The 16,889-nt window shown below is 40.1% G+C and overlaps 1 long non-coding RNA gene across 2 annotated transcripts in view; it reads left to right on the forward strand.

Annotated features, from left to right (window-relative positions):
• LOC132814263 (uncharacterized) overlaps positions 1–16,889 on the forward strand; it is a 75,325-nt gene that overhangs the window by 6,897 nt on the left and 51,539 nt on the right. The window lies entirely within an intron of this gene.

Below are 16,889 nucleotides of genomic sequence, written 5' to 3' on the forward strand. Positions count from 1 at the left end.
GAAACTGCCTCTGACATCTCCCCTATGTACCATCTCACTCTGAACACCTTCTCCTTCCAATCCTCCCACTTCCTCCAAACTAAAGGAGTTGCCATGGGCACCTGCATGGGCCCCAGCTATGCCTGCCTCTTCGTAGGATATGTGGAACAGTCCATCTTCCGCAGCTACACTGGCACCACCCCCCACCTTTTCCTCCGCTACATCGATGACTGTATCGGCGCTGCCTCGTGCTCCCACGAGGAGGTTGAACAGTTCATCAACTTTACTAACACCTTCCATCCCGACCTCAAATTCACCTGGACTGTCTCAGACTCCTCCCTCCCCTTCCTAGACCTTTCCATTTCTATCTCGGGCGACCGACTCAACACAGACATCTACTATAAACCGACTGACTCCCACAGCTACCTAGACTACACCTCCTCCCACCCTGCCCCCTGCAAAAACTCCATCCCATATTCCCAATTCCTTCGTCTCCGCCGCATCTGCTCCCAGGAGGACCAGTTCCAACACCGCACAGCCCAGATGGCCTCCTTCTTCAAGGACCGCAGATTCCCCCCAGACGTGATCGACGATGCCCTCCACCGCATCTCCTCCACTTCCCGCTCCTCCGCCCTTGAGCCCCGCTCCTCCAACCGCCACCAGGACAGAACCCCACTGGTTCTCACCTACCACCCCACCAACCTCCGTATACAACGTATCATCCGCCGTCATTTCCGCCACCTCCAAACGGACCCCACCACCAGGGATATATTTCCCTCCCCTCCCCTATCAGCGTTCCGCAAGGACCACTCCCTTCGTGACTCCCTCGTCAGGTCCACACCCCCCACCAACCCAACCTCCACCCCCGGCACCTTCCCCTGCAACCGCAGGAAATGCAAAACTTGCGCCCACACCTCCACACTCACTTCCCTCCAAGGCCCCAAGGGATCCTTCCATATCCGCCACAAATTCACCTGTACCTCCACACACATCATCTATTGCATCCGCTGCACCCGATGTGGCCTCCTCTATATTGGGGAGACAGGCCGCTTACTTGCGGAACGCTTCAGGGAACACCCCTGGGACGCCCGGACCAACCAACCCAACCACCCCGTGGCTCAACACTTTAACTCCCCCTCCCACTCCACCGAGGACATGCAGGTCCTTGGACTCCTCCATCGCCAGACCATAGCAACACGACGGTTGGAGGAAGAGCGCCTCATCTTCCGCCTGGGAACCCTCCAACCACAAGGGATGAACTCAGATTTCTCCAGTTTCCTCATTTCCCCTCCCCCCACCTTGTCTCAGTCGGTTCCCTCAACTCAGCACCGCCCTCCTAACCTGCAATCCTCTTCCTGACCTCTCCGCCCCCACCCCACTCCGGCCTATCACCCTCACCTTGACCTCCTTCCACCTATCCCACCTCCATCGCCCCTCCCCCTAGTCCCTCCTCCCTACCTTTTATCTTAGCCTGCCTGGCACACTTTCCTCATTCCTGATGAAGGGCTTATGCCCGAAACGTTGATTCTCCTGCTCCTTGGATGCTGCCTGACCTGCTGCACTTTTCCAGCAACACATTTTCAGCTCTGATCTCCAGCATCTGCAGACCTCACTTTCTCCTATGTACCATACATCCCTATTACAACAGCCTGTATATATGATAGGTCCCTGTTACAATGTCCTGTATATACGATACACCCCTGTTACAATGTCCCGTATATACGATTCACCCCTGTTACAATGTCCTGTATATATGATACACCCCATTAAAATGTCCTGTATATACGATACATCCCTGTTACAATGTCCTGTATATACGATACACCCCTGTTACAATGTACTGTATATACGACACACCCCTGTTACAATGTCCCATGTATACGATACACCCCTGTTACAATGTACTGTATATAGGATACACCCCTGTTACAATGTACTGTATATATGATACACCCCGTTACAATGTCCCATGTATACGATACATCCCTGTTACAATGTACTATGTATACGATACACCCCTGTTACAATGTCCTGTATATACGATACACCCCTGTTACAATGTCCCGTATATGTGATACACCCCTGTTACAATGTCCCGTATATACGATACACCCTGTTACAATGTACTATATATACGATACACCCCTGTTACAATGTCCCATGTATACGATACACCCCTGTTACAATGTCCTGTATATACGATACACCCCTGTTACAATGTCCTGTATATACGATACATCCCTGTTACAATGGCCCGTATATACGATACACCCCTGTTACAAATTCCTGTATATACAATACACCCCTGTTACAATGTCCCATATATCTGATACATCCCTGTTAGAATGTACTGTATATACGATACACCCGTTACAATGTACTGTATATACGATACATCCCTGTTACAATGTCCCATGTATACGATACACCCCTGTTACAATGTCCTGTATATACGATACACCCCTGTTACAATGTCCTGTATATACGATACATCCCTGTTACAATGGCCCGTATATACGATACACCCCTGTTACAAATTCCTGTATATACAATACACCCCTGTTACAATGTCCCATATATCTGATACATCCCTGTTAGAATGTACTGTATATACGATACACCCGTTACAATGTACTGTATATACGATACATCCCTGTTACAATGTCCCGTATATACAATACATCCCTGTTATAATGTCCCGTATATACGATACACCCTTGTAACAATGTACTGTATATACAATACATCACTGTTGCAATGTACTGTATATACAATACACCGCGTTACAATGTACTGTATATACGATACATCCCTGTTACACTGCCCCGTATATATGATACACCCCGTTACAATGTCCCGTATATTCAATACTCCCCTGTTACAATGTCCCGTATATAAGATACATCCCTGTTACAATCTCCCTTATATACGATACACCCCTGTTACAATGTACTGTATATACGATACACCCCTGTTACAATGTACTGTATATATGATACATCCCTGTTACAATGTCCCGTATATACGATATACCCCTATTACAATGTACCGTATATACGATACCTCCCTGTTACAATGTACTGTATATACGATACACCCCTGTTACAATGTCCTGTATATATGATACACCACTGTTACAATGTCCCATATATACGATACACCCTTGTTATAATGTTCCGTATATACGATACATCTCTGTTACATTGTCCCGTATATACGATACACCCCTGTTACAATGTCCCGTATATACGATACGTCTCTGTTACAATGTCCCGTATATACAATACACCCCTGTGACAATATCCTGTATATACATACACCCTGTTACAATGTACTGTATATACAATACATCCCTGTTACAATGTCCCGTATATACGATACATCCCCGTTACACTGTACTGTATATACAATACATCATTGTTACAATGTCCCCTATATACAATACATCCCTGTTCCAATGCACCGTGTAACATCCCTGTTACAATGTACTATATACATGATACATCCCTGTTACAGTGTACTGCATATACAATACACCCCTGTTACAATGTCCCGTATATATGATACACCCCAGGTATAATGTCCTGTATATATGATATATCCCTGTTACAATGTACTGGATATAAGATACATCCCTGTTACAATATCACGCATATATGATACACCTCTGTTACAATGTACTGTATATACGTTAAACTCCTGTTACAGTGTACTGGAGATACGATACATCCCTGTTACAATGTCCTGCATATACGATACACCCCTGTTACAATGTACTGCATATATGATACACCCCTGTTACAATGTACTGTATATACAAAACACCCCTGTTATAATGTCCCATGTATACGATACACCCCTGTTACAATATCCTGTATATACGATACACCCCTGCTACAATGTCCCGTACATACGATCCACCCCTGTTACAATGTATTGTATATACGATACACCCCTGTTATAATGTCCCGTATATACGATACATCTCTGTTACAATGTCCCATATATACGATACACACCTGTTACAATGTACTGTATATATGATACACCCCTGTTACAATGTACTGTATATACGACACACCCCTGTTACAATGTCCCATGTATACGATACACCCCTGTTACAATGTACTGTATATAGGATACACCCCTGTTACAATGTACTGTATATATGATACACCCCGTTACAATGTCCCATGTATACGATACATCCCTGTTACAATGTACTATGTATACGATACACCCCTGTTACAATGTCCTGTATATACGATACACCCCTGTTACAATGTCCCGTATATGTGATACACCCCTGTTACAATGTCCCGTATATACGATACACCCTGTTACAATGTACTATATATACGATACACCCCTGTTACAATGTCCCATGTATACGATACACCCCTGTTACAATGTCCTGTATATACGATACATCCCTGTTACAATGGCCCGTATATACGATACACCCCTGTTACAAATTCCTGTATATACAATACACCCCTGTTACAATGTCCCATATATCTGATACATCCCTGTTAGAATGTACTGTATATACGATACACCCGTTACAATGTACTGTATATACGATACATCCCTGTTACAATGTCCCATGTATACGATACACCCCTGTTACAATGTCCTGTATATACGATACACCCCTGTTACAATGTCCTGTATATACGATACATCCCTGTTACAATGGCCCGTATATACGATACACCCCTGTTACAAATTCCTGTATATACAATACACCCCTGTTACAATGTCCCATATATCTGATACATCCCTGTTAGAATGTACTGTATATACGATACACCCGTTACAATGTACTGTATATACGATACATCCCTGTTACAATGTCCCATATATACAATACATCCCTGTTATAATGTCCCGTATATACGATACACCCTTGTAACAATGTACTGTATATACAATACATCACTGTTGCAATGTACTGTATATACAATACACCGCGTTACAATGTACTGTATATACGATACATCCCTGTTACACTGCCCCGTATATATGATACACCCCGTTACAATGCCCCGTATATTCAATACTCCCCTGTTACAATGTCCCGTATATAAGATACATCCCTGTTACAATCTCCCTTATATACGATACACCCCTGTTACAATGTACTGTATATACGATACACCCCTGTTACAATGTACTGTATATATGATACATCCCTGTTACAATGTCCCGTATATACGATATACCCCTATTACAATGTACCGTATATACGATACCTCCCTGTTACAATGTACTGTATATACGATACACCCCTGTTACAATGTCCTGTATATATGATACACCACTGTTACAATGTCCCATATATACGATACACCCTTGTTATAATGTTCCGTATATACGATACATCTCTGTTACATTGTCCCGTATATACGATACACCCCTGTTACAATGTCCCGTATATACGATACGTCTCTGTTACAATGTCCCGTATATACAATACACCCCTGTGACAATATCCTGTATATACATACACCCTGTTACAATGTACTGTATATACAATACATCCCTGTTACAATGTCCCGTATATACGATACATCCCCGTTACACTGTACTGTATATACAATACATCATTGTTACAATGTCCCCTATATACAATACATCCCTGTTCCAATGCACCGTGTAACATCCCTGTTACAATGTACTATATACATGATACATCCCTGTTACAGTGTACTGCATATACAATACACCCCTGTTACAATGTCCCGTATATATGATACACCCCAGGTATAATGTCCTGTATATATGATATATCCCTGTTACAATGTACTGGATATAAGATACATCCCTGTTACAATATCACGCATATATGATACACCTCTGTTACAATGTACTGTATATACGTTAAACTCCTGTTACAGTGTACTGGAGATACGATACATCCCTGTTACAATGTCCTGCATATACGATACACCCCTGTTACAATGTACTGCATATATGATACACCCCTGTTACAATGTACTGTATATACAAAACACCCCTGTTATAATGTCCCATGTATACGATACACCCCTGTTACAATATCCTGTATATACGATACACCCCTGCTACAATGTCCCGTACATACGATCCACCCCTGTTACAATGTATTGTATATACGATACACCCCTGTTATAATGTCCCGTATATACGATACATCTCTGTTACAATGTCCCATATATACGATACACACCTGTTACAATGTACTGTATATATGATACACCCCTGTTACAATGTACTGTATATACGACACACCCCTGTTACAATGTCCCATGTATACGATACACCCCTGTTACAATGTACTGTATATAGGATACACCCCTGTTACAATGTACTGTATATATGATACACCCCGTTACAATGTCCCATGTATACGATACATCCCTGTTACAATGTACTATGTATACGATACACCCCTGTTACAATGTCCTGTATATACGATACACCCCTGTTACAATGTCCCGTATATGTGATACACCCCTGTTACAATGTCCCGTATATACGATACACCCTGTTACAATGTACTATATATACGATACACCCCTGTTACAATGTCCCATGTATACGATACACCCCTGTTACAATGTCCTGTATATACGATACACCCCTGTTACAATGTCCTGTATATACGATACATCCCTGTTACAATGGCCCGTATATACGATACACCCCTGTTACAAATTCCTGTATATACAATACACCCCTGTTACAATGTCCCATATATCTGATACATCCCTGTTAGAATGTACTGTATATACGATACACCCGTTACAATGTACTGTATATACGATACATCCCTGTTACAATGTCCCATGTATACGATACACCCCTGTTACAATGTCCTGTATATACGATACACCCCTGTTACAATGTCCTGTATATACGATACATCCCTGTTACAATGGCCCGTATATACGATACACCCCTGTTACAAATTCCTGTATATACAATACACCCCTGTTACAATGTCCCATATATCTGATACATCCCTGTTACAATGTACTGTATATACGATACACCCGTTACAATGTACTGTATATACGATACATCCCTGTTACAATGTCCCGTATATACAATACATCCCTGTTATAATGTCCCGTATATACGATACACCCTTGTAACAATGTACTGTATATACAATACATCACTGTTGCAATGTACTGTATATACAATACACCGCGTTACAATGTCCTGTATATATGATACACCACTGTTACAATGTCCCATATATACGATACACCCTTGTTATAATGTTCCGTATATACGATACATCTCTGTTACATTGTCCCGTATATACGATACACCCCTGTTACAATGTCCCGTATATACGATACGTCTCTGTTACAATGTCCCGTATATACAATACACCCCTGTGACAATATCCTGTATATACATACACCCTGTTACAATGTACTGTATATACAATACATCCCTGTTACAATGTCCCGTATATACGATACATCCCCGTTACACTGTACTGTATATACAATACATCATTGTTACAATGTCCCCTATATACAATACATCCCTGTTCCAATGCACCGTGTAACATCCCTGTTACAATGTACTATATACATGATACATCCCTGTTACAGTGTACTGCATATACAATACACCCCTGTTACAATGTCCCGTATATATGATACACCCCAGGTATAATGTCCTGTATATATGATATATCCCTGTTACAATGTACTGGATATAAGATACATCCCTGTTACAATATCACGCATATATGATACACCTCTGTTACAATGTACTGTATATACGTTAAACTCCTGTTACAGTGTACTGGAGATACGTTACATCCCTGTTACAATGTCCTGCATATACGATACACCCCTGTTACAATGTACTGCATATATGATACACCCCTGTTACAATGTACTGTATATACAAAACACCCCTGTTATAATGTCCCATGTATACGATACACCCCTGTTACAATATCCTGTATATACGATACACCCCTGCTACAATGTCCCGTACATATGATCCACCCCTGTTACAATGTATTGTATATACGATACACCCCTGTTATGATGTCCCGTATATACGATACATCTCTGTTACAATGTCCCATATATACGATACACACCTGTTACAATGTACTGTATATATGATACACCCCTGTTACAATGTACTGTATATACGACACACCCCTGTTACAATGTCCCATGTATACGATACACCCCTGTTACAATGTACTGTATATAGGATACACCCCTGTTACAATGTACTGTATATATGATACACCCCGTTACAATGTCCCATGTATACGATACATCCCTGTTACAATGTACTATGTATACGATACACCCCTGTTACAATGTCCTGTATATACGATACACCCCTGTTACAATGTCCCGTATATGTGATACACCCCTGTTACAATGTCCCGTATATACGATACACCCTGTTACAATGTACTATATATACGATACACCCCTGTTACAATGTCCCATGTATACGATACACCCCTGTTACAATGTCCTGTATATACGATACACCCCTGTTACAATGTCCTGTATATACGATACATCCCTGTTACAATGGCCCGTATATACGATACACCCCTGTTACAAATTCCTGTATATACAATACACCCCTGTTACAATGTCCCATATATCTGATACATCCCTGTTAGAATGTACTGTATATACGATACACCCGTTACAATGTACTGTATATACGATACATCCCTGTTACAATGTCCCATGTATACGATACACCCCTGTTACAATGTCCTGTATATACGATACACCCCTGTTACAATGTCCTGTATATACGATACATCCCTGTTACAATGGCCCGTATATACGATACACCCCTGTTACAAATTCCTGTATATACAATACACCCCTGTTACAATGTCCCATATATCTGATACATCCCTGTTAGAATGTACTGTATATACGATACACCCGTTACAATGTACTGTATATACGATACATCCCTGTTACAATGTCCCGTATATACAATACATCCCTGTTATAATGTCCCGTATATACGATACACCCTTGTAACAATGTACTGTATATACAATACATCACTGTTGCAATGTACTGTATATACAATACACCGCGTTACAATGTACTGTATATACGATACATCCCTGTTACACTGCCCCGTATATATGATACACCCCGTTACAATGTCCCGTATATTCAATACTCCCCTGTTACAATGTCCTGTATATAAGATACATCCCTGTTACAATCTCCCTTATATACGATACACCCGTTACAATGTACTGTATATACGATACACCCCTGTTACAATGTACTGTATATATGATACATCCCTGTTACAATGTCCCGTATATACGATATACCCCTATTACAATGTACCGTATATACGATACCTCCCTGTTACAATGTACTGTATATACGATACACCCCTGTTACAATGTCCTGTATATATGATACACCACTGTTACAATGTCCCATATATACGATACACCCTTGTTATAATGTTCCGTATATATGATACATCTCTGTTACATTGTCCCGTATATACGATACACCCCTGTTACAATGTCCCGTATATACGATACGTCTCTGTTACAATGTCCCGTATATACAATACACCCCTGTGACAATATCCTGTATATACATACACCCTGTTACAATGTACTGTATATACAATACATCCCTGTTACAATGTCCCGTATATACGATACATCCCCGTTACACTGTACTGTATATACAATACATCATTGTTACAATGTCCCCTATATACAATACATCCCTGTTCCAATGCACCGTGTAACATCCCTGTTACAATGTACTATATACATGATACATCCCTGTTACAGTGTACTGCATATACAATACACCCCTGTTACAATGTCCCGTATATATGATACACCCCAGGTATAATGTCCTGTATATATGATATATCCCTGTTACAATGTACTGGATATAAGATACATCCCTGTTACAATATCACGCATATATGATACACCTCTGTTACAATGTACTGTATATACGTTAAACTCCTGTTACAGTGTACTGGAGATACGATACATCCCTGTTACAATGTCCTGCATATACGATACACCCCTGTTACAATGTACTGCATATATGATACACCCCTGTTACAATGTACTGTATATACAAAACACCCCTGTTATAATGTCCCATGTATACGATACACCCCTGTTACAATATCCTGTATATACGATACACCCCTGCTACAATGTCCCGTACATACGATCCACCCCTGTTACAATGTATTGTATATACGATACACCCCTGTTACAATGACCCATATATACGATATGCACCGTTACAATGTACTGTATATATGATACATCCCTGTTACAATGTACTGTATATACGATACGCACCATTACAATGTACTGTATATACGATACATCCCTGTTACAATGTCCTGTATATACGATACATCGCTGTTACAATGTACTGTATATCCGATACATCCCTGTTACAATGTCCCGTATATACGATACACCCCGTCACAATGCCCCGTATACACGTTACACCCCTGTTACACTGTCCTGTATATACGATACACCCCTGTTACAATGTCCCGTCTATACCATACACCCTTGTTACAATGTCCCGTATATATGATGCATCTCTGTTACAATGTCACGTATATACGATACACCCCTGTTACAATATACCGTATATAGGATACATCCCAATTACAATGTACTGTATTTACGATACACCCCTGTTACAATGTACCGTATATACGATACATCCCTGTTATAATGTACTGTATTTACGATACACCCGTTACAATGTACTGTATATACGATACATCCCTGTTACAATGTACTGTATATATGATTCACCCTGTTACAATGTCCCTTATATATGATACACCCCTGTTACAATGCCCCGTATATACGATACATCCCTGTTACAATGTCCCATATATACGATTCACCCCTGTTACAATGTCCCGTATATACGATACACTCCTTTTACAATGTCCCGTATATACGGTACACCCCTGTTACAATGCACTGCATATACGATACACCCCTGTTACAATGTCCCATATATACGATACACCCCTGTTTCAATGTACTGTATATACGATACGTTCCTGTTACAATGTCCCATATATACGATACATCCCTGTTACAATATGCCATATATACGATACACTCCTGTTACAATGTCCCGTATATACGATACATCCCTGTTACAATGTCCCGTATATACGGTACATCCCTGTTACAATGTACTGTGTATACGATACACCCCTGTTACAATGACCCATATATACGATATACCCCTGTAACAATGTCCTGTATATATGATACACCACTGTTACAATGTCCCGTATATATGATACATCCCTGTTACAATATGCCATATATACGATACACTCCTGTTACAATGTCCCGTATATACGGTACATCCCTGTTACAATGTATGTGTATACGATACACCCCTGTTACAATGGCCCGTATATACGGTACACCCCTGTTACAATGTCCCATATATACGGTACATCCCTGTTACAATGTCCCGTATATACGATACACCCCTGTTACAATGTCCCATGTATACGGTACATCCCTGTTACAATGTCCCGTATATACGATACACTCCTGTTACAATGTCCCGTATATACGATACACCCCTGTTACAATGTCCCATATATACGGTACATCCCTGTTACATTGTACTGTGTATACGATACATCCCTGTTCCAATGTACTGTATATATAATACACCCCTGTTAGAATGTCCCGTATGTACAACACACCCCTGTTACAATGTACTGTATATATGATACATCCCGTTACAATGTCCCGTATATACGATACACCCCTGTTACAATGTCCTGTATATACCATACACCCCTGTTACAATGTCCTGTATATACGGTACATCCCTGTTACAATGTCCCTTATATACGATACACCCCTGTTACAACGTACCGAATATACAATACATCCTGTTCCAATGTCCTGTATATATGATACACCCCTGTTACAATGTACTGTATATACGATACATCCCTGTTACAATGTCCTGTATATAGGATACACCCCTGTTACAATGTACTGTATATACGATACACCCCGTTACAGTGTACTGTATATACAATACATCCCTGTTACAATGTCCTGTATTACGGATACACCCTGTTACAATGTCCCGTATATACGATTCATCCCTGTTACAATGTTCTGTATATACGATACACCCCTGTTACAATGTCCTGCATATAGGATACACTCCTGTTACAATGTACTGTATATATGATACATCCCTGTTATAATGTCCTGTATATACGATACATCCCTGTTACAATGTACCATATATACGATTCATCCCTGTTGCAATGTACTGTATATACGAAACATCCCTGTTACAATGTCCCGTATATACGATACACCCCTGTTACAATGTTCTGAATATATAATACACCCTGTTCCAATGTCCTGTATATACGATACCCCCATGTTACAATGTACTGTATATACGATATATCCCTGTTACAATGACCCGTATATACGATACACCCCTGTTACAATGTACTGAATATATAATACACCCTGTTACAATGCCCTGTATGTAGGATACACCCCTGTTACAATGTCCTGCATATAGGATACACCCCTGTTACAATGTACTGTATATACGATACATCCCCATTACAGTGTCCCGTATATATGATACACCCCTGTTACAATGTCCCGTATATACAATACATCCCTGTTACAATGTATTGTATATATGATTCACCCCGTTACAATGCCCCGTATATACGATACATCCTTGTTACAATGTCCCATATTTACGGTACGTTCCTGTTACAATGTACTGCATATACAATACATCCCTGTTACAACGTATTGTATATATGATACACCACTGTTACAATGTCCCATATATACGATACACCCCTGTAACATGTTTCCGTATATACGATACACCCCGCTACAATGTCCCGTACATACGGTACACCCCTGTTACAATGTACTGTATATACAATACATCCCTGTTACAATGTCCCGTATATACGATACACCCCTGCTACAATGTACTCTGTATACGATACATCTCTGTTACAATGACCCGTATGTACGATACACTCCTGTTACAATGTACTGTATATACGATACATCCTTGTTACAATGTCCCATATTTACGGTACGTTCCTGTTACAATGTACTGCATATACAATACATCCCTGTTACAACGTATTGTATATATGATACACCACTGTTACAATGTCCCATATATACCATACACCCCTGTAACAAGTTTCCGTATATACGATACACCCCGCTACAATGTCCCGTATATACGGTACACCCCTGTTACAATGTACTGTATATACGATACACTCCTGTTACAATGTACTGCATGTACGATACATCCCTGTTACAATGTCCCTTATATACCATATATCCCTGTTACAATGTCCTGTATACATGATACATCCCTGTTACAATGTCCTGTATGTACGATACACCCCTGTTACAATGTACTGTATATACGATACATCCCTGTAATAATGTCCCATATATACGATACACCCCTGTTATACTGTACTGTATATACGGGACATCCCTGTGACAATGTACTTTATATACGATACACCCCTGTTACAATGACCTGTAGATACGATACACCCCTGTTACAATGTACTGTATATACGATACACCCCTGTTACAATGACCTGTAGATACGATACATCCCTGTTCCAATTACTGTATATATGATAAATCCTTGCTACAATGTACCGTATATACGATACATCCCTGTTACAATGTCCTGTATATACGATACACCCGTTACAATGTACTTTATATACGATACACCCCTGTTACAATGTACTGTACATACGATACATCCCTGTTTCAATGTCCCGTATATACGATACACCCCTGTTACAATGTACTGTATATATGATACACCCCTGTTACAATGTCCCATATATACGATACACCCCTGTTACAATGTACTGTATATACGGTACATCCCTGTTAAAATGTCCCGTATATACGACATAACCCTGTAACAATGTCTTGTATATACGATACACCCCTCTTATAATGTCCTGTATATACGATACATCTCTGTTACAATGTCCCATATATACGATACACCCCTGTTACAATGTACTGTGTATACGATACACCCCTGTTACAATGTACTGTATATACCATACATCCCTGTTGCAAAGTCCCGTATATACGATTCACCCCTGTTACAATGTTCTGTATATACGATACACTCCTGTTACAATGTACTGTATATACAATACACCCCTGTTACAATGTACTGTATATACCATACATCCCTGTTACAATGTACTGTATATACGATACACCCCTGTTACAATGTACTGTATATACGATACACCCCTATTACAAAGTACTGTATATACGATTCACCCGTGTTACAATGTCCCATAAATACGATACACTCCTGTTACAATGCCCTGTATATACGATTCATCCCTGTTGCAATGTACTGTATATACGAAACATCCCTGTTACAATGTCCCGTATATACGATACACCCCTGTTACAATGTACTGAATATATAATACACCCTGTTCCAATGTCCTGTATATACGATACACCCCTGTTACAATGTACTGTATATACGATACATCCCTGTTACAATGCCCTGTATGTAGGATACACCCCTGTTACAATGTACTGCATATACAATACATCCCTGTTACAATGTATTGTATATATGATACACCACTGTTACAATGTCCCATATATACGATACACCCCTGTAACAAGGTTCCGTATATACGATACACCCCTGCTACAATGTCCTGTATATACGGTACACCCCTGTTACAATGTACTGTATATACAATACATCCCTGTTGCAATGTCCCGTATATACGATACACCCCTGTTACAATGTACTCTGTATACGATACATCCCTGTTACAATGACCCGTATATACGATACACTCCTGTTACAATGTACTGTATATACGATACACTCCTGTTACAATGTACTGTATATACGATATATCCCTGTTACAATGTCCTGCAAAACGATACACCCCTGTTACAATGTACTGTATATACGATACATCCCCATTACAGTGTCCCGTATATATGAGACACCCCTGTTACAATGTCCTGTATATACGATACATCCCTGTTACAATGTCCCGTATATACGATACACCCCTGCTACAATGTCCCGTATATACAGTACACCCCTGTTACAATGTACTGTATATACAATACATCCCTGTTACAATGTCCCGTATATACAATACACCCCGTTACAATGTACTGTATATACGATACATCCCTGTTACAATGTCCCTTATATACCATATATCCCTGTTACAATGTCCTGTATACATGATACATCCCTGTTACAATGTCCCTTATATACCATATATCCCTGTTACAATGTCCTGTATACATGATACATCCCTGTTACAATGTCCCGTATGTACGATACACCCCTGTTACAATGTACTGTATATATGATACATCCCTGTTAAAATATCCTGTATATACGATACACCCCTGTTATAATGTCCCATATATACGGTACGTTCCTGTTACAATGTACTGTATATACGATACACTCCTGTTACAATGTACTGTATATACGATACATCCCTGTTACAATGTCCCTTATATACCATATATCCCTGTTACAATGTCCTGTATACATGATACATCCCTGTTACAATGTCCCGTATGTACGATACACCCCTGTTACAATGTACTGTATATACGATACATCCCTGTTAAAATATCCTGTATATACGATACACCCCTGTTATAATGTCCCGTATATACGATACACCCCTGTTACAATGTACTCTGTATACGATACATCCCTGTTACAATGTCCCATATGTACGATACACTCCTGTTACAATGTACTGTATATACGATACACCCCTGTTACAATGTACTGTATATACGACACACTCCTGTTACAATGTACTGTATATATGATACACCTCTGTTACAGTGTCCCATATATACGATACACCCCTGTTACAATGTACTGTATATACGGTACATCCCTGTTAAAATTTCCCGTATATATGATATACCCCTGTTACAATGTCTTGTATATACGATACACCCCTGTTATAATGTCCCGCATATACGATACATCTCTGTTACAATGTCCTGTATATACGATACATCCCTGTTACAATGTACTGTATATACAATACATCCCTGTTGCAATGTCCCGTATATATGATTCACCCCTGTTACAATGTTCTGTATATATGATACACCCCGTTACAATGTCCTGTATATACGATACATCCCTGCTACAATGTACTGTATGTACGATACACCCCTGTTACAATGTCCTGTATTTATGATACACCCCTTTACAATGTCCCGTATATACGATACACCCCTGTTACAATGTCCCGTATATACGATATGTCTCTGTTACAATGTCCCGTATATACAATACACCCCTGTGACAATATCGTGTATATACGTACATCCCGTTACAATGTACTGTATATACAATACAGCTCTGTTACAATGTACTGTATATACGGTACACCCCTGTTACAATGTCCCGTATATATGATACATCCCCGTTACAATGTACTGTGTATACAATACATCACTGTTACAATGTACTGTATGTACGATACAGCCCGGTTACAATGTCCCGTATATACGATACATCCCCGTTACAATGTACTCTGTATACGATACATCCCTGTTACAATGTACTGTAGATACGATACATCCCCGTTACAATGTACTGTGTATACAATACATCACTGTTACAATGTACTGTATGTACGATACACCCCTGTTACAATGTCCTGTATTTATGATACACCCCTTTACAATGTCCCGTATATACGATACACCCCTGTTACAATGTCCCGTATATACGATATGTCTCTGTTAC

Source organism: Hemiscyllium ocellatum, unplaced genomic scaffold (genome assembly GCF_020745735.1).
Source record: "Hemiscyllium ocellatum isolate sHemOce1 unplaced genomic scaffold, sHemOce1.pat.X.cur. scaffold_775_pat_ctg1, whole genome shotgun sequence".
Classification (NCBI taxonomy): domain Eukaryota; kingdom Metazoa; phylum Chordata; class Chondrichthyes; order Orectolobiformes; family Hemiscylliidae; genus Hemiscyllium; species Hemiscyllium ocellatum.